At 38.4% G+C, this 26,222-nt stretch overlaps 1 protein-coding gene and 1 pseudogene across 1 annotated transcript in view; one reads left to right on the top strand and one right to left on the bottom strand.

Annotated features, from left to right (window-relative positions):
• DDX10 (DEAD-box helicase 10) overlaps positions 1-26,222 on the bottom strand; it is a 311,460-nt gene that overhangs the window by 157,605 nt on the left and 127,633 nt on the right. The gene's annotated exons all lie outside the window — the stretch shown is intronic.
• Positions 1,574-5,751, top strand: LOC114118345 (DNA endonuclease RBBP8-like; annotated as a pseudogene).

The following is a 26,222-nucleotide window of genomic DNA, read 5'->3' as shown; positions in this document are numbered from 1 at the left end:
TCTCCTTGGAAGGAAAGCTATGATAAAACTACACAGCATATTAATAAGCAGAGACATCACTTTGCTGATATAGGTCCATATAGTCAAAGCTATGTCTTTTCTAACAGTCATGTACAGATTTAAGAGTTGGATCATAAAGAGGGCTGAGTGTCAAAGAATTGATGCTTTTGAATTGTGGTGCTGGAGGAGATTCTTGAGAGTCCCTTGGAATGTACAGAGACCAAACCAGTCAATCCTAAGGAAGAGCAACCCTGAATATTCATTGAAAGGACTATTTCTAAAGCTGAAGTTCCAATACTTTGGCCACCTAGGAAAGACTGAAGCCAAAAGGAGAAAGGGTGGCAGAGAATGAGACTGTTAGACAGCATCACCAATTCAGTGGACGTAAGTTTGCACGAATTCCGGGAGATAGTGAAGGAGGAGGGATGCCTGGCATGCTGCCCTCCATGGAGTCACAGAGAGCCAACTTAGTGACTGAAGAATAACACTAAGATGTAGCATTCTGAATTAAGTTACTAAAAACTGCTATAAACTACAATTCCCCAAGTAGTAAAACAAAATTTTTGCTAAGCTCCAACTCCTGACGCTCTATAGCCAAGCGACATTTTTAATTTTTTTACATCACTCTTCTTTTCACTGTTCCAGTCACAGCCTATGCAGGAGTTAGCAATATCCTTGATGCACAGCAAAGGAAATCATGAACAAAATGAAAAGACAACCTACGGGCTGGCAGAAAGTATTTGCAAACAATGCATCTGCCAAGGGCTTAATTTCTAAAATGCACAGACAGCCCATACAACTCAACAACAAAATAACAACCCAGTCAAAAAAAGACAGATGACACAGACATTTCTCCAAAGAAAATATATAGATGGCTAATAGGCACATGAGAATATGCTCAACACTGCTAATTATTAGAGAATAGCAAATCAAAACTACATTGCAGTATCAACTCACACTGGTCAGCACAACCACCATGAAACAGTCTACAGATAATAAATGCTAGAGAGGATGTGGAGAAAAGGGAACCCTTCTACATTGCTTGTGCAGTCACTATGGAGCATAGTATGAAGGCTCCTTAAAAAAAACTAAAGCTAGTCATCGTATTATCAAAAATCTCACTCCTGGGCATACATTCAGAGAATATATAATTTGAAAAGATACAGACCGTGCAGTGTTCACTGCAGCGCTATTTACAACAGTCAGGACGTAAAAGTAATCGAAATGTCCATCAACAGATGAACTGATAAAGAACATGTGGTATACATACATATACAGACACACACACAAGTGGGGCTGCCCAGTGTGGTCAGTGGTAAAGAATCCACCTGCCAATGCAGGAGACACAAAAGACTCAGGTTCAATCAGGAAGATTCCCTGGAGTAGGAAATGGCAACCCATTCCAGTATTCTTGAGTGGAAAATTCCATGGACAGAGGAGCCTGGCAAGCTACAGTTGATGGAATCAGAAAGAGTTGGTCATGACTGAGCAACTGAACACACACACACACACAGACACACACACACACACACACACAATGGAATATTACCCAGACATAGAAAAGAATGAAATAATGCCATTTGCAGCAATACCGATAGATTCAGAGATCATCACAGTAAGTCAAGTACTGTTAGCCGCTCAGTCGTATCCGACTCTGCAATCCCATGGACTGTAGCCCGTCAGGTTCCCCTGTCCATAGGATTTTCCAGGCAAGAATGCTGGAGTGGGTTGCCATTTCCTCCTCAAGTCAGATAAGTCAAAGACAAATATGATACCACTTATATGTGAAATCTTAAAAAAAAAATGATATAAATGAACTTATCTAAAAAACAGAAAGAGACTCACAGACAGAAAACAAACTTACGTCACCAAAGGGGAAGAGGGCAGATAAATTAGGAATTTGGGATTAGCAGATACAAACTATTATATATATATATATATATATATATATACACACACACACACACATACACACACACATACATATATATATAATGTCTAAAGAAGGTCCTACTGAATAGCACAGGGAACTATATTCAATATCTCTAATAAACCATAATGGAAAAGAATATGAAAAAGAATATATATGTACACACACACACACACACACACACTCACACACACACACACACACACACACACACACACACTTTCCAGGTGGTGCTAGCAGTAAAGAACCTGCCTGCCAATGCAGGAGACTTAAGAGACACGGGTTTGATCTCTGGGTCAGGAAGATCCCGTGGAGGAGGGCATGGCAACCCACTCCAGTATTCTTGCCTGGAGAATTCCATGGACAGAGCCACAAAGAGTCAGACCCAAGTGAAGCAACTTAGCACGTCACACACACACACACACGTATAAGTGAATCACCTTGCTGTAGACCAGAAACTATCACGTCATAAATTAATTATACTTCAATGAAAAAATGCTTGAAATTCTCCCCCAAAAGGAAAGTTAAATTAAGATTCAACACTGAAAAGGCTCAGGAGAGGCGAGCGGGGTTGTGGCCCTCGGGCCCTCCCCTACCCCTGCAGAGTGTGGGCTGCTCTGAAAGGGGTGGTGTGGCCACAGGCATTTTGGTGGGCTAGTGAGGGAATGAAGAGAAAAGCACAAGGCTGTCTCTTTCCAGTCTCTGGGCATGCCTGCTTGCCTGCCAGGGCTTTCGAGAATCTAGACACAGCCTCGCAAGCTGTATTTAAACTGGCTAAAGAAAACTTCTGACCTGCATAATGTAGCAGAACAGGTCAGAAAACATTAACCAGGAGAAGTGTAGAGGAGGGAAATATGGTATGCTGCAATCCATGAGGTTGCAAAGAATTGAACACAACTTAGGGACTTCACTGAACTGAAAGGAGTATTGTGGTAAAGAAATACGAGGTTTACAAGTTAAAGTACTGAAAAAGGTAACCAGACTAAAAAAGGAACGAATTTTATATGCACAGAGACTACAAGAATTCTTCACCAAAACTCAACAGCTGAGAGAGCAACAGAAAGTCATTCATGAAACCATTAAAATTTTAGATCAATTAAGAGCAGGATTATGTGATTGCTGTGTACTAACTGAAAAACACATGAGGAAGAAACAGCAAAGTTTGAAAATCTTTGGCAGCAGAATCTTAAACTTGTCACAGAGCTTATGAATGAAAAGAATACAGGAAGAAAACAAAAAGTTTTCTGAACAGCTGCAGCAGAAAATTGAAAATGATTAACCACATCAAGCAACTGACTGTGAATCTGAGAAGATGTTATTCCAGATTCACCAATAACAACCTTTTCATTTTCTAGCGCTAACTGGCTATGAAGAAAGGAAAACCTCCACGTCTGATACACAAAACAAACAAACAAACCTCCAAGTCGGATACACAAACTAAACTGGAGCACTCGGGTGTGCACGTGAATTAAGAAAAGTACCAAAGTCTTCAACCACAACATAAACCTAATGAAGGTGAAATTATATTGGTGGACACCTGTGAGTAGAGTCAAGCTCCAATGGCTAAAACACATGGAAAAAGCAGTTATCCTCCTGATAATATAGCTACAGTTGCTGCTGAAACACCTGGACTTTGTGTTCAAGAAGAATCTGAATCTCAAGGCCCTAGGAGCCCTCTTGGTGATGAACTCAACCCTATCTGGAAGGAGATCACAAAAAAAGGAATACAAGTTTGTCCTCTTCTCTTTTAGAGACCAGGAAAATAACCCACCTGAAAACAGGGCCTTTCAGTAACACTTCTACATTCAGATCAGAGAAACTTAGATCAAAATCTGAAGATGGTACCTTTTTCAAACATCCTCACCTTGGGGCTAAAATGAACAAGATCATTAACCAGTCATCTTCTAATAAGCAGATACTTATAAATAAAAATACAAGTGAATCCATAAGCAGCATAGCATTGATGATATTAAAGATACTGATAAAGATAAACATGCAGTATCCCTGAAACCACTGGGAGGCAGAATCAAAAGGAAGAAAACTGAGGAGAAGTGAAAATGAAGTTAAGCACCCTCAAGCCTCTTTTGATAAAGAAAAAGAGTTTTCTCTTCAACTGGACAGTCATTCTTCCATGAATGGAGACTATGTGATGGATGGATAAAATTCTGGATCTGTCTGATCCATTTTCAGCTATTCAGTGTTAAGAGAAAAGCCAAAAAAGTCAGAATTCTAAAATCAAATTTAGGCAAGTGACTTTGCAGTAGTCATGTATGGATGTGAGAGTTGAACTATAAAGAAAGCTGAACGCTAAAGAATTGATGCTTTTGAACTGTGGTGTTGGAGAAGACTCTTGAGAGTCCCTTGGACTGCAAGGAGATCCAACCAGTCTATCCTAAAGGAAATCAGTCCTGAATACTCATTGGAAGGACTGATGCTGAAGCTGAAGCTCCAATACTTTGGCCACCTGATGCAAAGTGACTCATTGGAAAAAACCCTGATGCTGGGAAAGATTGAGGGCAGGAGGAGAAGGGGACGACAGAGGATGAGATAGCTGGATGGTATCACTGACTCGATAGATGTGAGTTTGAGCAAGCTCTGGGAGTTGGTAATGGACAGGAAACCTGGCATGCTGCAGTCCATGGGGTCGCAGAGTCAGACACAACCGAGCGACTGAATTGAAGTGACTCTCCATGAGGCCCTGAAGCCCATTCTGAAATGGCTCTTCCTCAAGACGTAAGGCCCTGAGTGTGAGCTGCAGGTTAATCAAAGATTCCCCAGAACAGCCCTGTTTACAGGAGTATCTTTTCCAGTCCTTGAGTAATCTCCGGATAATGAAACACTGTTACAAATAAAGGAAGAAAATTCTGTACTTAAAATCCCTCTACATCCACACAGAAGTTTGGAGATAATCTTTTTGATGATGTGAAGGGTGCTGATTCTCATGAGTCTATAATGATAAAAACCAGGTCAGTCTGTGAAGCATGTAAACTTGCATCAGTTTTTCAGCTAAATCCACACAGAATTGCTAAAGCAAAGTCTCCACAAAAAAAAAAAATAAATAAAAAAGAAACAAGACATATCCTTGAAAATATTCAGTGGAGTATACATCCAGGAACAGACCTTTCTCAGTATAAAATGGTATTACTGTAGTAGATATAAAGGATGGCAGTCAGTCAAGATTAGTAGGAAGAAAAACAGTGGACGTGGAGTGTATACTGGTTAGTGGAACTATGCTTGTATAACTGAAGAAGAGGAGAAGGGAGAAAAAGTCCAAATGGAGAAAGAAAAATGAATGATAGTTTAGAAGATGATATGAATCCTGTTTGGCGGATAGCTTCCCCCAGGTGGCAGATAAAGAGAAGGAACTGTCTGTTATTACCAAAAAACTAACACTCCTAGTAAAAAAACAAGATAAAGTCAAATAAAAAAGCATTTTTGGAGCCATATTTTAAAAAGAGACTGACTTACAAAATTTTCCTCATATTGAGGCAGTTTGGAAAAAGGAAGAGAGAAGAAAATTGCTTGGACACACATGTAAGAAACGTGAAATTTTTATGCAGATTTTCCAGCAGAAGAAAGAGGAACAAAGTTGGTTTCCCGCTCAAGACACCAATTTTGCTATATTCCACCCAACACACGAGAGAATTTCAGGAAAATTGGTTTTCCTTCCATTCAGACTTGTATGGGAAGAGGTTATATTAAAGAAGACCTTGATCCCTGTCCTCATCCAAAAAGACGGCAGCCTTACAATGTAATATTTCTTCCTAAAGGCAAAGAGCAGCAAAAACAGAAGAGAGGACAATTTTTTTAGTTATTTATAGTTAAAAGTTGGTATTACACAGACTTTTTAATCTTTTGTAACTTGATTTATAAGTTATTTTTCTATTGAAAGTGTTTAAGTGGCATTTATCCATCACACGGACTATTTAAAAATGCAGATAAGTTCATGCTGTATTTTCTTGCTTTTTCATCTTTAAAATAATAAAATACTTTATTATTTTGCATTATAAAGTTAATAGATGTTTATTACTTTCTTTGGTAGTGAAAGTCACTCAGTCATGTTCGACTCTTTTTGACAGTCCATGAAATTCTCCAGGCCAGAATACTGTAATAGGTAGCCTTTCCCTTCTCCAGGGGATCTTCCCAACACCAGGGATCAAACTCAGGTCTCCTGCATTGCAGGCAGATTCTTTACCAGCTGAGCCACAAGGGAAGCCCAACAATACTGGAGTGGGTAGCCTATCCCTTCTCTGGCAGATCTTCCCGACCCAGGAACCAAACCAAGGTCTCCTGCATTACAGGCGGATTCTTTACCAACTGATCTATCAGGGAAGTCCTCATTTGGTAGTACCAATTACAGTTTTGAAAATAAAAAGTTTCAACATTTGCTATCTTTTGAGACATTTTCTCATTTTCTTCCTCAGTCTTCTGGTGATTATGTTTCATGGTTTTGTTATACTCTACTTCTACTTTTAAGAAATTCTTCCACTTCTAGGAACTTCCTGGCCGTCCACTGGTTAGGAATCTGCCTTCTAAGGCAGGGAACACAGATCTGATCCCTGGTTGGGGGACTAAGATCCCCTATGCTGTAGAGCAAACTAAGCCTGCATGTCACAACTATGTATAGAGAAGCCTGCGCCACAAGGAGAGATCTTCGTGTGTCACAACCAAGACCCGATGTAGCCAAATAAATAAATAAATATTTTTTAAAAGTACTTCTACGTTTATTTTACTCCTCTTTAGACACCATGCCAAACTCCCTGAGGATATGGATTTCATCTTACTGGCTGTTTAATTCTTTAAATAAGTGCCTGACAACCAATAATTTGTGAAGCTAAGCTGACACTAGCCAAATCGAGACCAATTTTTGTTGAGAGCAACATTCATTCAAAGACGCTCAAAGGCATTCTTCTGTTACCTATTCCAACGTCAACATAAACAGCATGATATTTCACACTTGACTCTTACTCATTGAGAAAATGGATTCATTGACCCTGGTTATGATGCAAGGAGCACAACTTGTCTGTAAATGTAGTCAGGAGTCACTCTGAGTGCCACATCAGTGAGGTGGAAACATTACTTCACCCCCTTCTCCCAGGAGGAGAGACAAAATGAGAGCTTCTTCCCTTAGCAAAGCAAACCCAACTTCCCCTGGGCCTCAGGTCGCCACATGCTGGACAGATGAACTTTTAGATGACTACAGGCGTCCACTATATTCTGTCTGATTCCCAAGTTGTCTGTGTGACAATTCACGGATAAGGTTGATCTACCACTTGTTCTCTATAAGACAGAATAATATATAGGACAGGAGACCTGCCTACGCTTTATATCGAGCGGACTGTCAAAGTCTGGCATCCCTCTGTGTGGAATAACAAAATGACAGGAAACCAATGCCTTACCTTCTCCTTGCTGATTCTGGCTCTTCCCCATAAGAGGTACCCTGTTTCCAATAAAGCCAATTTCTTAACCCATGCCATGATACTGTGAAATTTGTCTTAAGTTCCAATACATGACAAGTGCCAACCCAGATGGACTTACCAGTAAATCAGAAGGTCACTAAACCTTTCTTTGAGAAGTTTATAGAACAGTAGCTAATTAGATGGAGAAGGCAATGGCACCCCACTCCAGTACTCTTGCTTGGAAAATCCCATGGATGGAGCAGCCTGGAAGGGTGCAGTCCATGGGGTCGCTGAGGGTCAGACACGACTGAGAGACTTCGCTTTCACTTTTCACTTTCATGCACTGGAAAAGGAAATGGCAACCCACTCCAGTGTTCTTGCCTGGAGAATCCCAGGGACGGGGGAGCCTGGTGGGCTGCTGTCTATGGGGTCGCACGAGTCGGACACAACTGAAGTGACTTAGCAGCAGCAGCATCTAATTACAGATGCCATCTGCCAGACACCATGCTAGATGTTTTACATTTCATTTACTTCTCACAACTTTCATTTTAAGGTATTTCCTGCATCTCACAGGAATTAAACAAAATGAATTAAATTAAACAAGTATCCTGCTAAAAGAGATAGAGTCAGGTTCTAAACATAGACCCATCTAACTCAATTTTATAATCTCAAACACTGAAGCTTATGCTCTTCTCAGAACTCCACACTGTCACTGATGTAAAAACTTTTGGAACATTGTTTGTAGGAAACTTTAGTTTACTTTCCAAATGCGGGAGCCTATAACCTCTCTGAGACTGAAATGCAGTTTCTACTTGAGCAAATCCTGTGATAGAGAATTCACTAAATAAAGTATACATGTGTTGCAATGGGACACCTATTGCTATCTTTTCTCTGCATATTTAAAAGAATAAATTACATTAATATTGGTTGGTGCAAAGGTAATTGCAGTTTCAGACTGAATTTTAAATCATTATAACTAGGCTCAAATACATCTTTATTAATCAAAATAGGAACTGTTAAACACATTTTTGCCAATGAGAAATAAGTTTGTTTATTTCTGTAACATAAAAATCCATGCTTCAGGATTCAGCAAATGCATGGAAAGCATTTTCTGCCTCCTGCTGCTTGTGGACGAGTTTTCCCTGGAAAAACGTTGTCAAGATGTTTGAAGAGGTTGCTGAGAAGTCAAGTGAATATGGAGGATGAAGCAAATCTTCGTAGCCCTATTCATTCAACTTTTGACATGCTGGTTGTGCAACATGCAGTCGGGCGCTGTGGAGAACAATTGGGTCCTTTCTGTTGACCAATGCTGGCTGCAGGCATTGCCGTTTTTGTTTCATCTCACTAATCTGCTAAGCATACTCTCAGATGTAATGGTTTCCCTGGGATTCAGAAAGCTGTAGTGGATCAGACTGGCAGTACACCATCAAACAGTGACCATGATCTTTATTTGGTGCAAGTTTGGCTTTAGGAAGTGCTGTGGAGCTTCCCCTTGGTCCAACCACTGTGCTGGCTGTTGCTCGTTGTCCTTTAAAATCCACTTTTCATCACACATCACAATCTGACCAAGAAATGGTTCACTGTTGTTGCATAAAATAAGAGAAGACAACACTTCAAAACAACATTTTTTTTTTTTTTTTTTTGCTGTCAGCTCACGAGGCACCCACTTACCAAGCTTTTTCATCTTTCCAGTTTGCTTCAAGTAGAGAACGACCACAGGATGGCTGACACTGAGTTCTTCAGCAACTTCTCATGAGGCTGTAAGAGGAACAGCTTCAAAGATCCTCTCAACTGGTCCTTGTCAACTTCTGATGGCCAGCCACTGTGCTTCTTATCTTCAAGGCTGTCATCTTTGCAAAACTTCTTAAACCACCACTGCACTGTACATTCACTAGGAGTGTCTGGGCCAAACGTGTTGTTGATGCTGAGTTGTCTCTGCTGCTTTATGACCCATTTTGAACTCAAATAAGGAAACTGCTCAAATTTGCTTTTTCTCTAACATCATTTCCCTATTCTAAAATAAATATAAACTAAACAGCAAGTCATTAGCAAAAAAACATAAAGTGAGAAATGCACATTAAAATGATGTACAACAGTACCACATTAAGAATGTATTCCAACATCAAACAGCAGAGTTCAACGATGCAAAACTGCAATTACTTTTGCACCAGTCTAATAGAAACCAAGAAAATTACTCTTCACTAAAAAATTAATGCATCTTTCAAATCGCATAGTAGTGAAGTAGTGAAAGTCACTCAGTCGTGTCCGACTCTTGTGACCCCATGGACTGTAGCCCGCAAGGTTCCTCTGTCCATGGAATTCTCCAGCCAAGAATATTGGATGGGGTTGCCATTTCCTTCTCCAGGGGATCTTCTGGATCCTGGAATTGAACCCATGTCTTCTGCATTGCAGGCATATTGTTTACTGACTGAGCTAGGAGGGAAGCCCTTTCAAATCACATAAGCAATTAATATTAGTCAAAATCCCAACCTAAATCCTTTTTTCCAAGTTCCAGTGTTACCCTTGAATATGTCTGTGAAAAAAATCTGAATTTTCTTATGTCACTTTAGGAAAAAGAAATAGTAATCTTGTACGGACAGAGGTGAAATAAAATTGGGTGGGGGGTTAATAAAAGTTATGTGACACGATTCAAGGAAGACTAGGAACAAAAGAGACAGCACATATAGGACAAAACAGGCAAGCAAAAGGACAGCCATGCAGACTAAAGACAGTTATAGTAATAAAAGAAGACAATCTGAAAACAAAATCACAACAATGGAAGAAAAAAAGAGAAAGGAAAGGCTCTAAGAAAACAAACTCATCTCATGATTAGTGATGTGTTACAAAAACATTGCACCATACTGCCAAATCATCCCCCCCCATAGAAACCCCAAAATCAACTCTATATAGGGAAAACATATTGACAGGATGCATAATAACTGTGTTCCATCTCTCAAATTATTTTCTTCCTTATGCCAAAACAATGCCTCAGTGTAAGAACAGAAGTGGTTAAGTTCAAAAGAAACAAGTATTAGTGAAACATGAAATGAATCTTTAGGACTCAATGTGGCTATTTCCAAGTTAATATGCTATCACTGACCAAATACTTAAAACATATTCTAAACTGGCTCTTCTCCAAAAACTTGAGTTATTTACACCATACAATAATTTGAAGGATTTGGTTGAATCATTAATAACTCAACAACGATCCTAATAAAAGATTTAACTAAAACTAATTTCAAACATATTTAAAAGTAGAGACGTTACTTTGCCAACAAAGGTCCATCTAGTCAAGGTTATGGTTTTTCCAGTGGTCATGTATGGATGTGAGAATTGGACTGTGAAGAAAGCTGAGCGCCAAAGAATTGATGCTTTTGAACTGTGGTGTTGAAGAAGACTCTTGAGAGTCCCTTGGACTGCAAGGAGATCCAACCAGTCCATTCTGAAGGAGATCAGCCCTGAGATTTCTTTGGAAGGAATGATGCTAAAGCTGAAACTCCAGTACTTTGGCCACCTCATGCAAAGAGTTGACTCACTGGAAAAGACTCTGATGCTGGGAGGGATTAGGGGCAGGAGGAGAAGAGGATGACCCAGGATGAGATGGCTGGATGGCATCACTGACACGATGCACGTGAGTCTGAGTGAACTCCGGGAATTGGTGATGGACAGGAAGGCCTGGCGTGCTGTGATTCATGGAGTTGCAAAGAGTAGGACACGACTGAGCGACTGAACTGAACTGAATTTCAAAAATATTTAATTTCAATCTAATCAAGTAAACAGGTTGAACTGATGTGAATTTTCTCTAGTAAATGCAATTAACTCTCTACTCATGTAGTAAGATTTCTGGAGTTAACATTATGAAACTCACTAATAATTTGCCTCATTAATTCTGAATCTAAGATGCTAGACGTCAAAACTTCCTAATAAAGACCACAAACTATCACAGAGTGATTTGATCAAAATAATACTATTATCAGTTATTTATATGAGTTATTTATATGAGCATTTATATGAGTTATTTATATCAGCTATTTATATGAGTAAGGCCCTTTCAGCTAAAGGCAGAGCATCTGCATGATTTTTAACTTACTTTGGAATGAACTAACCATTTTAAGAATGGTAAGTTGTAATTCACTGCTTTGTCTGAAAACAGCTGCTGTATCTTGCCAATCTAAGTAAGCTCCACTGAACTCAGAGAAGTATGCAAGCACTGGGGGGAGGTGGGGGCAGCACACAGAGGGAAGGCACAACTGTGAATGTGTATGAGTATCTTATAGGTTTCTACAGAGTCGCCGTGCCTAAACTTACCCTGGCATCATCTCTCCAATTTACTTAAGATAGGTATTGAAAATTGCCATATAAAATGTATTATAATACTTTTATGTACTGTGGGACAATTGTTGAATTGCAAGGAAAAGCTGCATTTCTTTAGAGTAGAAGAAAATTCTCTCTGTATGGAAAAACTGTTTCCTTTTAATTTCGGCAGTTAAGATCTCAGAGTCAAATTCCTGATCCATAATAATAACCATGTGAAACCTTGCATGACCTGTATGTTAAATTTCCCGCTGGTCATTTCTATTCTATCTATACTTTGCCTGATGTTTTCTACTTTGTTACATTTAGAAGTATTTTTTAAGCCACTTTAAATCTGTGGGATTAGGATGGATAAATAATCCCTCCTAATAACTAATAAAATTATTAATATAATTAAAGATCTTCACAACCCAGACAATCACAGTGGTGTGATTACTCACATAGAGCCAGACATCCTGGAATGTGAAGTCAAGTGGGCCTTAGAAAGCATCACTATGAACAAAGCTAGTGGAGGTGATGGAATTCCAATTGAGCTATTTCAAATCCTAAAAGATGATGCTGTGGAAATGCTGCAAATATGCTGAAAATGCTGCAAAAAATGCTGAAACACAAGCTGGAATCAAGATTGCCAGGAGAAATATCAAGCAAATATGCCAGCAAACTTGGAAAACTCAGCAGTGGCCACAGGATGGAAAAAGTCAGTTTTCATTCCAATCCCAAAGAAAGGCAATGCCAAAGAATGCTCAAACTACCGCACAATTGCACTCATCTCACACGCTAGTAAAGTAATGCTCAAAATTCTCCAAGCCAGGCTTCAACGGTACGTGAACCGTGAACTTCCAGATGTTCAAGCTGGTTTTAGAAAAGGCAGAGGAACCAGAGATCAAATTGCCAACATTTTCTGGATCATTGAAAAAGCAAGAGAGTTCCAGAGAGACATCTATTTCTGCTTTATTGACTATGCCAAAGCCTTTGACTGTGTGGATCACAAGAAACTGTGGAAAATTCTGAAAGAGATGGGAATATCATCTGAGAATACCATTCTCTTCTGAGAAATCTGTATGCAGGTCATGAAGCAACAGTTAGAACGGAATATGGAACAACAGACTGGTTCTAAATAGCTGTATATTGTCACCCTGCTTATTTAACTTCTATGCAGAGTACATCATGAGAAATGCTGGGCTGGATGAAACACAAGCTGGAATCAAGATTGCCAGGAGAAATATCAATAACCTCAGATATGCAGATGACACCATCCTTATGGCAGAAAGTGAAAAAGAACTAAAGAGCCTCTTAATAAAAGTGAAAGAGGAAAGTGAAAAAGTGGGCTTAAAGCTCAACATTCAGAAACCTAAGACCATGGCATCTGGTCCCATCGCTTCATGGGAAATAGTTGCAGAAACAGTGGTAACAGTGGCAGACTTTCTTTTTTGGAGCTCCAAAATCATTGCTGATAGTGACTGCAGACGTGAAATTAAAAGACGCTTACTCCTTGGAAGGAAAGTTATGACCAACCTAGACAGCACATTAGAAAGCAGAGACATTACTTTGTCAACAAAAGTCCGTCTAGTGAAGGCTCTGGTTTGTCCAGTAGTTATGTATGGATGTGAGAGGTGGACTATAAAAAAAAGCTGAGCACAGAAGAACTGATGCTTTTGAACTGTGGTTTTGGAGAAGACTCTTGAGAGTCCCTTGGACTGCAAGGAGATCCAACCAGTCCATCCTACAGGAGATCACTCCTGGGTGTTCATTAGAAGGACTGATGTTGAAGCTGAAACTCCAATACTTTGGCCACCTGATGCGAAGAGCTGACTCATTTGAAAATACCCTGAGGCTGGGAAAGATTGAGGGCAGGAGAGGGGGTCGACAGAGGATGAGATGGTTGAATGGCATCACCGACTCAATGGACATGAGTTTGGGTAAATTCTGGGAGTTGGTGATGGACAGGAAGGCCTGGTGTGCTGCAGTCCATGGGGTCACAGAGTTGGACACAGCTGAGTGACTGAACTGACTGAACTGAATATTAATATATTTCAAAACAAGAGAAAACTGAGACTATAAAAAGTTAAGAATAAGTTCAGGAAACATAATATAGTCAGGATTCACAGATCTGACAGCTTAGTTTGCTAGTGATGTGGTCGTCTCTACACATGCCAAGCTACTTCTGATCCTGGAATAGTTTAACATTTTGCCAACTCAGGCACTTTGAAAATGTTTCTAACCGACCTCAAAAAAGCACACATCTCAAGCTTTAAGGAGAGGAGAAAGACAACACAACAGAACAGAAACTAGTTAACAAAATAGTGAATGTGTCCTTTTAATCTTCTGTGGCTAGGCACGGACGAAGATGTGAAGATAGTTTTATCCTAATTCTGTCAGAAAACTATGGTCTAGTGAAATATCTGCTTCACAAAAATTAAAACAATCACACTATGGCATTCAAAGAATGCATTCTGACATTCCAAAGTACAAAATCCAACAACCACAGGGTCTTTTCCACAAAGCGAAGCTGCACTGTCACTATCCTCCAGAGGCTGAAAAAGAACCCTATGTGGTTCTATCAATTCAAATGATTAACTTTTCTGTTCTTCATGAACACAGCATATACTTAATAAAATGACATTAAATAATAATAAGTATCTATTTCCCAAGTGGCGCTAGTGGTAAAGAACCTGCCTGCCTATTCAGGAGACATAAGAGATGTGGGTTCAATTCCCTTCCCCTGGGTGGGGAAAATCCCCTGGAGGAGGGCATGGCAACCCACTACAATATTCTTGACTGGAGAATCCCATGGACAGAGGAACCCAGCGGCTACAGTCCATGAGGTTGCAAAGAGTCAGACACAACTACAGTGACTTAGCACACCTTTTTTTCCATCTCTACATACAGGGATGCAAAAAGAATGGAGGGAAATTAGTTTACCACCTGGATGAGAAATCAATTCACAGAACAAACATTTAAAGGGTAAATATAATAATGTACAGAGAACATAATCAACTAAGAAAATGGGGATAACACAAAAACTATAAATACTAGAAAAGCAACATTATATTCAAACAAAAGTAGGCAAAAACATCATCTCACATATAACTTTTCATATAACTGTCAATTCTTATAAATCTGACACTAGAGATTCCAGAAATCTATACCAATAGGTTCTCATTGTTGTTGTTCAGTCGCTAATCGTGTCCAACTCTTTTACGAACCCATGGACTACAGCCTCCCAGACTCCTCTGTCCATGAGATTTCCCAGGCAAGAATACTGGAGTGGGTTGCTGTTTCCTTCTCCAGGGAATCTTCTTGACCGAGGGATCAAATTCGCATCCTGTACTGCAGGCAGATTCTTTACCACTGATCCACCCTGGAAGCCCTCACTAGGAGCACTTAACTCTATTTAGGCAGACAAAGCATCCACAAAAAAACAGTAAAATTCTCATCTGTGATACAGAGTCAACTAGAAAACAGGGCAGCAAATATTAAGGTACTCAAGAAAGAAAGCAAATACAAAAATAAATTAGAAAAGGGAATGAACAATGTAGACTACAGTTGTGCTGAAAAAAATAAATCTAAATCACTTTAAGTCAGTATAATCCTCAGCATCTGTATCTATTTATATTCACTAAAATTTATTGACCATCTGTGCTATATCAGGCATGGTGCCGAGTCCTAGAAGACAGGCTCGGTTCTCTAGATGCCCAGGCTAAATAGAAAAGCTAACAGAACATAACATATAATGTACAAACAAATAATTATAATGTAACAAGTGTTTCAAAGGAGTGTAAAATTTGTGCAAGAGCAACAGAAAGGAACAAATTCAGACTAGACGGTATTTAGTGGCTGCTGCTGCTGCTAAGTCACTTTAGTCGTGTCCAACTCTGTGTGACCCCATAGACAGCAGCCCACCAGGCTCCTCTGTTCCTGGGATTCTCCAGGCAAGAACACTGGAGTGGGTTGCCATTTCCTTCTCCAATGTATTTGGCGGCTGGGGGGGTCGGAGGAGGTCTCTCAAAAGAAAAATTAATCCCTAATATCCTAAAGCATCTATTGAAGGTAATAAATTAACTTTGTCTGTATATATCTAGAATGATAATTTTCACACACCATCTTTATTTTTTTTTCCACACACTATCTTTAAAAAACTGAGAAACAGTCACTTAAATCATTGAGTTCTGAGGTTCAGATAAGAAACTCTGACAGAGGCTTCCATCAAATAGACAGATTTCACCAGATACAGAGAAACAAGAATAGGGTATTCCAAACAGGGAGAATCTTATTTGCTAGGCTAGGGAACGTATAGGCCACATTTGGAGAATTCTAAGTCATTTTGTGGAGATGAAGGCAGGGATGAAAGTGAGTAGGGAGGGAATTGGGAGTCTGGCAAGAAACAGGACATGAAATAGATTTGAATCATACTGCAAAGCACTTAATAGCTTACAATAGCTTAGAATTCACATATAGGAAAAGACAAGGGCATACTCTGGAAGTATAAAGTGATCAGATTTGTCCCAAAAAATTTCTTAGGATAGTTCCTGTTCAAGGAGGCCAAGAACTAACCCTTTCAGGAGACTATCATTTTATTACACAATAAGTAGGGGTGAAAAAGCTAAGTCCAAATCGAAGGCTGAACTTTTTAGAATATTTATAACAAGTAAAGTAAGCTTTGTCACCTGCATGCTTACCTATCACTAAGAGAACTCCAAAGAAATAACTTATTTTTCAGGTCATCTGGGTTATCATGAGTCCAAAAAGACATTTCCATTAGCTTGTTTGTTTGTTTGTTTTAACTGGAGGATTATTGTTTTACAATGTTGTGCTGATTTCTGCTGTATGACAACATGAATCAACCATAAGTATACATGTGTCCCCTCCCTCTTGAAGCTGCCTCCCACCCATTCCCATCCCACCCATCCAGGTCATTACAAAGCACCAGACTAAGCTCCCTGCATTATATAAGGACTTCCCACTATCTATTTTACACATGGCAATGTATATATTTCAATGCTATTCTCTTAATCCATCCCACCCTCTCCTTCCCTCACTGTGTCCACAAGTCCCTTCTCTGTGTCTGCATCTCTATTTCTGCCCTACAAATAGGATCCTCAGTTTTAACAGCTCTTCAGTGAAAAGAATAAAAACAAATATTCAAAGACTGCAAAGAAAAGGTGATTCCTAAAACAGTAGATAACATTATTGAACTGTATACCTATTAAAGTGAAGATAATGAAGGACAGGGAAGCCTGTGGACACGACTTAGCAACTAAATACACACACATGCTTATTAATTACAAGTAAACATGCTCTGAGATGAGATTTTACTTAAATAAATAAATAAATAAATTGAAAACCCAGGCACTACTAATACCTAGAAGAAACTCAGTAAATGGGAAGCAAGATTGAATGGAAGGGTAAAATTTCTCCTCTACCCTCTTTCCAGCTGGGCTAAGAACAATGACACAAGACACAGTAACAGGAGAAAAACACATAAATTTTATTTAGTAATTTTTTTGTATCTTTCTGAAAGCCTTCAAAGGAAAATAAAGACCCAAAGTAGTTAGGGCCCAAAGCTCATGTATGGGGTTGGACAAAGAGCAGTAAACTGTGAAAACAAGACAAAGGATTTGCGCTAGAGCAGTTAATTGTGGAAAAGTGAGTAGGAAGGTGAGAGTGAGTAACAAGGTCTGTTCACACAGATTGCCACTCTCTAACAGTAAGAATGGTTTCCTTTCATCTGGTATCAGGATGGTACCTTTGACATAAGAGTTTACCTCTTGCTCTCAAGAAGAAAAAGAAAGGTCAGAATGGCCTTGGATCTGTTTACATGCCCTTGACTCAAAATAATCCTTACATCCCCGTGGCATGCTTTGGGATGGCATATTCTGCTACCCTATATAAGTAGGACAAGCAAAGTTGAAAGTTTCAGAAGCCTCAGAATCTTCCCCCTACAACCCTATCTTCTAACTATAGTAATTCTTCTCACATATTTAATATTCTAACATCTTCAACCCTCTTCCTATAAAAAAAAAAACCTGGTCTTAAAAAGAGACCTGATATTTAGCCTTAAAAAGGAAGGAAACTGATACATGCTTCAACATGGATGAATCATAAAAACATTATGCTAAGTGAAATAAGCTAGTCTCGAAAAGACAAATACTGTGATGTTACTATTTAATAAATACAATTTCAGTTCGATGAAAAGGTTAAGGGGGGCCACTTCATGTGTCTTAAAATATTACTAATGTATTTTTTTTAATATGACAGAAATTGTCAATAACTGAGGACGAGTCCATGTTCCAAGATGGTGAAACTAGAAAAAGCATTTATTAGGGATGAAGAGTTTTAGAACATTTTATTCTGTAAAAGTTTGGAGAGCAAAAGAGTGATATAACTGCAATGTTTTTAGCAAGATTAATGACAACAATATATCAAAAGAAATTAGATGGAAGGGAGAAGTGGAAGTAGAGAGTCGAGAAAAACTGTTTATAAAAATTGAGAGAAATAGTAATTTCAGGGATTAGTTCAAGGATGAAGTAGTTAAGATTTCTAGCATGGGTATAAGAGGAAGGATATAGCGTGAGTCTGCTCCCTTGGGATCATTATTAAGGAGTGGCTGAGCAAGCGGAGAAAGGGACAGTAAACTGCACAAGATGCAGAATGAGTCCCTTTCTATGGCTCTTCAGCCTCCAGACCATTTATCAGAAATCAAAGAGTTGCTTTACTTATTTATACCTTTCCTCATCTAAAAATATCTGAAAAGGTCAGTAAATAACCACTACTGTTACTCACTGTTGGCCAAGCACAATGGAAGTATTTACATTTTCCAGAATTTGAGTTACAGTGATAATGACAGAGGAAATTCTGAAAGATTTTACAAACAAAATTGTGATAACTCCAGTCACATGGTAAATGTACTAAGTAAGCCCATATTTACTAGGTAGAGTTCCATTTCCTAGAGTGGCTCTTTTTGTAATAGAACCATTTACTCATTCTGTTAAATCCTAGTATGGATTCCTTTGCATCGTCTTCACTGCAGCATGGGAAAAAGCCCTGAAGTGAGGTTAAAAGAAATCTCTAAATCAGACAAGTGAACTTAAAGAGTCCTTCTCCTTTTATATACCAAAAGAAAATGAGACTAGAATTATCTAAAGCATATTAATAAACATGTAAATTATGATGAAATATAAATACTCAAACCACATTATAGAGGAAATTTTATATTTAAAAAAGGTTAAATTTGCCATCCAAATAATGAGAATTCTCTGTATGCCTTTTTGTTTTAACTTACTATTGAATTCTATATAAATTCTATAACAAAAAATATAAAAACAATGTCTTTATTGAAAATCAATGAAAGAAAGCTCTTTGAAAGGTTAATAAACCTGACTAGGGAAAAAGAGTAGACAAAACTCATATAATCAAGAATGAGAGAGAAAACATCACTACAGATCACACAGACAGTAAAAGGTTAGCAAGAAAACATTACTAAAAATTCTATAACAACAAATTCAGCAAGTTAAATAGAATGGTGAAATTTCATAACCTGAATAGCTATATATTTATTAGAGAAAAAGAATTTGTAATTTAAAAACCTATCCACAAAGAAAGTTCACAGGTCCATGTGGCTTCATTGGTGAGTTAGACCAAACATAAGAAATGAGTAACAATGCTATACAAAGTCATGCAAAATACTAAAGAAGAAACATGCTACAAATCATTCTGTAGTCAAGCATTAACCTAATACCCTAATTAGACAAAGGCATTACAAAAAAAAAAAAAAAAAAAAAAGAAAAAAACTACAGACTCATGAGTCTCATAAACCCAGAAGCAAAAATCCTTGAGGATGTTTTCGAATTGAACAAAGTAATACATAAAAAGAATCATGGTCAAGAGAGTCTATTCTAGGACATTCAAAATTTAATACAAGTTTACTATATTAACAGACTGACATACCCCACCCATGCCTCCACCAAAGGAACCAAATGACTGTCTTAATGTGTTTTAGTGAAAGCAAAAAAGGCATTTGACAAAATTTAATACCCACTCATGATAAAAACTGGGAATAAAAGGAAGAGTACTTCAACCTGATAAAGAATATCTACAAAAATCCTAGAGACAACACCTTACTTAATGCTGAGATACTGGATGTTTTACCTCTGAGATCAGAAAGAATGCTGTCATCACTTTTAGTCAACACTATACTAGAGTTCTCAGTGAATGCAACAAGGCAAGAAAAAGAAATAAAAGGCATACAGATTTTTAAGAAAGAAGAAAAACTACCCTGATTCAAAGACTGCATGATTTTCAATGTAAAAATTTCTATGAAATCTACAAGAAGTTATTAAAAGTAATGAGTCAGCAAGGTCATAAGGATATAAAAGTAACGAGTTAGCAAGGATATAAGGTCAATATACAAAAAGTATGTTTTGTTTACATATAAAAGCAATACATATTGGAAACAGAAGTTTTTTAGAATAACCATTTGTAATAGGACCAAAGAAAAGTTTAGGGATGTGGTTCAATTACAGCATACCGGGAATTAGCCTGAGCTGTTTTGCTGAAGTAAAAATGTACCTGTGCGGTGTTGACCCTGTCAAGATAAGAAATGTATGGCTTGATAGTGCTGCTTTGTGCTGATAGGCTGAAGGTGAGTTTCAGGGTAGTCTGTACCAGACTGTCAACAATGTTTATTAACAAGTGAAATCTGATGATTTCCATCTGGTCTGAGTGAAAAACCATAGAAGGCTCTACCTTTGGGGCTGGTTATGGGAAAAACTATGCCTACTTGATAAACAGAGTATAAGTAATATAAGTCTAGGCTCCAGTGGGGGCTACATGGTTCTGTGCACACATTAGTGGCACCTGATCTGAGAGAAAAAGTGATCATATGATCAACAGAGAGGACAGTCAGAGGTCATGTCCAGCTCTTCTAAACCTCTTGTAATGAGGGAGCCTCTGGCTCCAATGCATATCTTTATTGTTCTAATCTTGTTGCTATATTGAATCTTTCCCTTGCAATAAATTCTAATTTTGCACACTTTGAGTGTTCTTTAGTAACTGAACCCCATTTGGACTACTACAAATAGTGCAAAGAATAAATTTATAAAATGTGTGCAAGATTTATACACTGAAAACTGCTAAACACCACAAAAAGGACTAAGTAAATGGACATACAGAATAAAAAAACAATATCTTAAGGATGTCACTGTCAGTAAATTGATCAATATATTCAATATAATCTCCATTCTAGCAATCCTTTTCATAGTAAATAAAAGCTTATCATAAAATATATATATGGAAATGCAAAAATCTGGAATAGTTAGAATGTCTTTGAATAAAATACAAATGTTGTAGAACTTAACACTAACTGATTTCAAGATTGATAATAAAATTACAGTAATTAAGAGAATAGATATTGGCACAAGGACAGAAGCATAATCAAAAGAAAATAACAGAACAAAATATACTCCAGAAATGTAACCCTATAAACATGGTCAAATGATTTTCAAGAAAGGTGCCAAGATATTTCAATGAGAAGATGATCTTTTTAAGAAATGTAGCTGAAAATATTTGATATCCACATGAAAACGATGGAATCTGCCACACACCGTATACATTAAACCAAAATGGGTCATACCCCTAGATGCACAAGCTAAAAATATAAAGCTTCTAGAAGAAAATACAGGAGAAAAATCTTTGTTATCTTGTTTAGGCAAAGTTTTTATTTGCGTTTTGCTTGGTTTTGATTTTTTTTTTTTTTTGGAAGAAACACAAAAGACATGAACCACAAAAGAAAAACATGATAAACTGTATTTGACCAAAATTATGAACTTTGTGCTTCCAAAGACTTCATCAAGAAAGTGAAAAGACAACAACCTAGGAAACAGGAGAAAATATTTACATTACTATTTACCTGATAGGAAACATATCCCAAATATTTTGTTGTTGCTGTTGTTTAGCTGCTAAATTGTGTCTGATTCTTTTGCAACCCCATGGACTCTAGCCCACCAGGCTCCTCTATCCATGGGAATACTTAGGCAAGCATACTGGAGTGGGTTACCATTTCCTTTTCCAGGGGATCTTCCCGACTCAAGGATCAAACCCACGTCTCCTGCATTGTCAGGCAGATTCTTTACTAGGGAAGCCCATCCCAAATATTGGGTTCAAATATTCAAATGAACTTTTTGGCCAACCTTATATATAAGAAATCTTAAAACTAAGTATTAAAGAGATATACAACCCATTTTTTTTTAACATGACAGAAATGGCAAACACATGAAGGATGTGAATATTATTAGTCATTAAGTCTGTGCAAATTAAAACATGAATGAGTTGCCTTTATATCCATGAGAACTGGTGTACTTAAAAATAAATAAATAAAGAGCAACAACAAGAACTAGCAGAAACACAAGGAAACTAAAAGTCCCACACACCGCTGGAAAAATTACTTTGGAAAACAGTTTTAAAAATCAGGCATATACTACCACCTGTGCTGTGTTTAGTCACTCAGTCGTGTCCGACTCTTTGCAACCCACTGGCTGTAGCTCACTAGGCTCCTCTGTCCATGGGATTTTTCAGGCAAGAATACTGGAGCGGCAGCCATTTCCTTCTCCAGAGGATCTTCCCAACCCAGGGTTTGAACCTGAGTCTCATGTGTCTTCTGGATTGCAAGAAGATTTTTACCTGCTGAGCCATATAGCAAGCCCCTATACTACCATATAACTGAAAAATACCATTCTTTACCAGTGAAAACTGATGTCCACAAAAAGATTTATACTTGAATATTCATAACAGGTATATTTATAATAGCTATAAATGAGTACAGAAACCAATTTTCCACTCTGAAAAAGGCAAAACTCTAGTAATAGATTAGTGGTTACCAGGGACTGAGGATAGTGACAGGGAATTAAATGCTAAGGTATACAATAGAACTTTGTAAAATGATTTAACTATTCTATTTTGATTCTGTTAAGTAATGAAAAGACTGCAAATATTTATCAAAATTCACTGAATTGTATACCAAACATTATTGTAAAATTATAACCTTATACTTCATCAAAGCTGGTTTTAAAAAGAAAAATCTAGTGACTTTAAATACAAGTAACCTTTTTCTTGAGTTCCCCAGGTGGTTCAGTAGTAAGAAATCCACCTGCATTGTAGGAGACACCGGTTCAATCTCTGAGTTGGGAAGATCCCCTGGAGAAGGAAATGGCAACCCACACCAGTATTCTTGCCTGGAAAATCCCATGGACAGAGGAGACTGGCGGGCTACAGTCCATGGGGTTGCAAAAGACTCAGACATGACTTAGTGACTAAACAACAAACCTTTTTCTTCCCCCATGATTTTCCAATATAGGTGGACTTGGCAGGGATAGCTCATTTCTGTCTACAAAGATCAGCTTGGGGAGCTTAACTGGGGGAAGGATCCATTTCTAAGATCACTCAGGGCAGCAAATTGCTGGTGGGAGTTTAGCAAGGTCTGCAGGGAAGGTTTTGGCTGGACTCTCTCACAGCATGGTGACTTCGGTTCCAACATGGAGTGTCCCAGAGGTGCAGTTAGAAGCCCTAACACTCTTTATGACTTGTCGAGGTGGTACATAGTGTCTTACCACCATCAGAAATCTGCCCATAGTCTAGTGAAGGGATATATAGATTCCACCTCCTCATGGGAGGAGTATCAACATCACAGTATAAAGCAGAGTATGTGAGATGGGAAATATTTTTAGGTCGTGCTTGGGAAAAAAAATCTAACAGTTTGAATTTTTGTTCTGTAGATAAGGAGGAGATAAGGCAATGCAAAAAGGACATGATCCCATCTAAATTTTAGGATGATAACTCCAGAAGCACCATTAGGGATAAACTAAATAGAGAGACTGAAAAACATATTGCGAGCAGAGGGAGGGAGAGCGAGTACTTTTTAAGGTGGTATTTCACAGTCAAAAACAAAACAGAGACTCAGAAGGACACTACTGTGAACTAGAGAGAAGAGAAAACCTGCTTGTCAAAGATGCTATATGAATACAAGTAAAGTGTCTTATCTAGAAAATGGCAATGCCATTAAGCAACAGAATGTTTAGACAGGATAATAATAAATTCTGTTCTGGCACATGCTGGTGAAGGCAGAATGCACCTAAAAATTAAAAAACAAGAGAGTCACAACAAAGAGCACATGTTCTATAACCCATGAAGACTCAATTCTGATTGATCAAGAGTTGACTACAATCCTCAGACAAGGCAACATAGATCATTTCTTTACAATTATTTAATAGACTGATATTTATCTACACATCAAATGACTGAAAGTATGCTTTAAATACTCTTGCCTCCTTCCTAACCAAAACATTCTTTTTGTACTGCAGTTCACTGAGTTAATAAAAACTGTCTATCTAAAGATTTGTCTCTAAGGCAAAGGGTAAGAACAATTTATATAGCTTTTTAAAGTAATAATAATGATCACACATGAATTCAAAATGCATTGTTTGTTTTTTGCACTTTAAATCATCTGTAGCATGGCAGACAATATTGGCCAAATTCTTCTCCATTATTCGGTGCTAAAAGAACTGCTTTCTTCAGCTACTGAATGGCCATACGCTTCAGGGTAGCTGGGTTTATAATCCCCAGTGTGAATCCTACTTGGTATAACTTTGTTCTCAGTCCTGCCAAGCTGCAGGATAGAATCATCATGCATTCTAAGTGGACCAATGCCTGGACTCCCTCACTCCCCCATGGTGACTCTCATTTAATTTGTCTGAAGTAATTAGTTAGTTCAGTCACTCAGTTGTGTCCAACTCTGTGACCCCATGGACTGAAGCAACCCATGCCTCCCTGCTCATCACCAATTCCTGGAGCTTGCTCAAACTCATGTCCATAGAGTTGGTGATGCCATCCAACCATTTCATCCTCTGTCATCCCCTTCTCCTCCCGCCTTCAATCTTTTCCAGCATCAGGGTCTTTTCCAATGAGTCAGTTCTTCGCATCAGGTGGCCAAAGCACTGGAGCTTCAACTTCACCATCAGTCCTTCCAATGAATATTCAGGACTGACTTCCTTTAGGATGGACTGGTTTGATCTTGCAGTCCAAGGGACTCTCAAGAGTCTTCTCCAACACCACAGTTCAAAAGCATCAATTCTTCTGCGCTCAGCTTTCTTTATGGTCCAACTCTCACATCCATACATGACTACTGGAAAAACCATAGCTTTGACTAAATGGACCTCTGCTGGCAAAGTAATGTCTCTGCTTTTTAATATGCTGTCTAGGTTGGTGATAGCTTTTCTTCCAAGGAGCAAGCATCTTTGAATTTCATGGCTGCAGTCACTATCTGCAGTGATTTTGGAACCCAAGAAAATAAAGTCTATCACTCTTTCCATTGTTTCCCCATCTACTTGCCATGAAGTGATGGCAAAAACTAAGTGTCTGGAGTAATAGTGTCTTTTTAATCATTATGGGACAAGTCTAAGGACCAAAGTCTAGCCGAAAGATGTACAGAACTTTCATTCTGAAAACACTGTTGAATTAATTGATAGTAGAACTTTCATCCATGGTTCTCATTATGCAATTAACAATTATTCTCATACTTTAAGACAGCTCTGGTCATGTTTTCTTTTTCTTGCAATGAAACGTATCCTAAAGGCTATACTTGGTAATACAATATTCAGGATAATAAACTCTAGCTTTATAAACAGGAAGCAAGACTTCAGTCATTCTGCTGGCAAAAGATAAGCCAATTTTATAGGAGCCAGCAAAGAATGATGTCATTTTACTGTACATGAAAAGATCTTTTCAAACCTTATAAAATTCATCAAATTTTGACTATTGAACAGACTGTGCCTGCTCAAATGACTAGAGTTTCCTTTTTGAAATTAAATGATACAGAAGTATATAAGATAATATCATCTTACACATATTTTTTTGTGTGTTTAAAAGCTGTCTCCCAGATATAACTATAATGTTAGTCTGAAATGAATTAAGGACAGTATCAAAAACCAGAATGAAACAATACATAAATAACACTCTGTTCTTTGATCTGTTCATCAGTTCAAACTACCTACACTCAGCAGAAGCAACGCCACGAAGACTATGCTGCTGGTGCATACTCCCCAACTTCAGCTCTGACTTAAGGTGCAAGGCGAGACAGCGTCCAATTCGAAGAATTCGGCATCTCCTCTCCAAGAGAGCATGTAGCAGTGAATGATGGGGAGCTGCTACAGAAAGGCTTCTTGGTGGCATGGCCGAGGACACGGCAGAGGACATCAGTGTGTCACCAAACTGAGCTGCCTGATCAAGCACATAAAGGCCCTGGAAGTGGTCTCTCCTTTCTCTTTGCTCTCACAGAATCTGAGATCGCTGACTTTGTTTCAGGCGTGTCCCTCAGGGGCAATGTTTTGAAGATTATGTCCATGCAAAAGTAGACCCGTGCTGGCCAGTGCACCAGGTTTAAGCTGCATTTGTCACCACTGGGTTTTACCACAGACATGACAGTCTAGGTGTTAAGCACTCCATGGAGGTAACCACTACCATCCAAGGGGCTACCATTCAGGCCAGGCTCTTCATCATCTGCATGCAGTAAGGATACTGGGAACACAAGA

Source organism: Ovis aries, chromosome 15 (assembly GCF_016772045.2).
Source record: "Ovis aries strain OAR_USU_Benz2616 breed Rambouillet chromosome 15, ARS-UI_Ramb_v3.0, whole genome shotgun sequence".
NCBI lineage: Eukaryota > Metazoa > Chordata > Mammalia > Artiodactyla > Bovidae > Ovis > Ovis aries.
The sequence above is the reverse complement of the archived record's forward strand: the minus strand, read 5'-3'. Positions and strand labels throughout refer to the sequence as shown.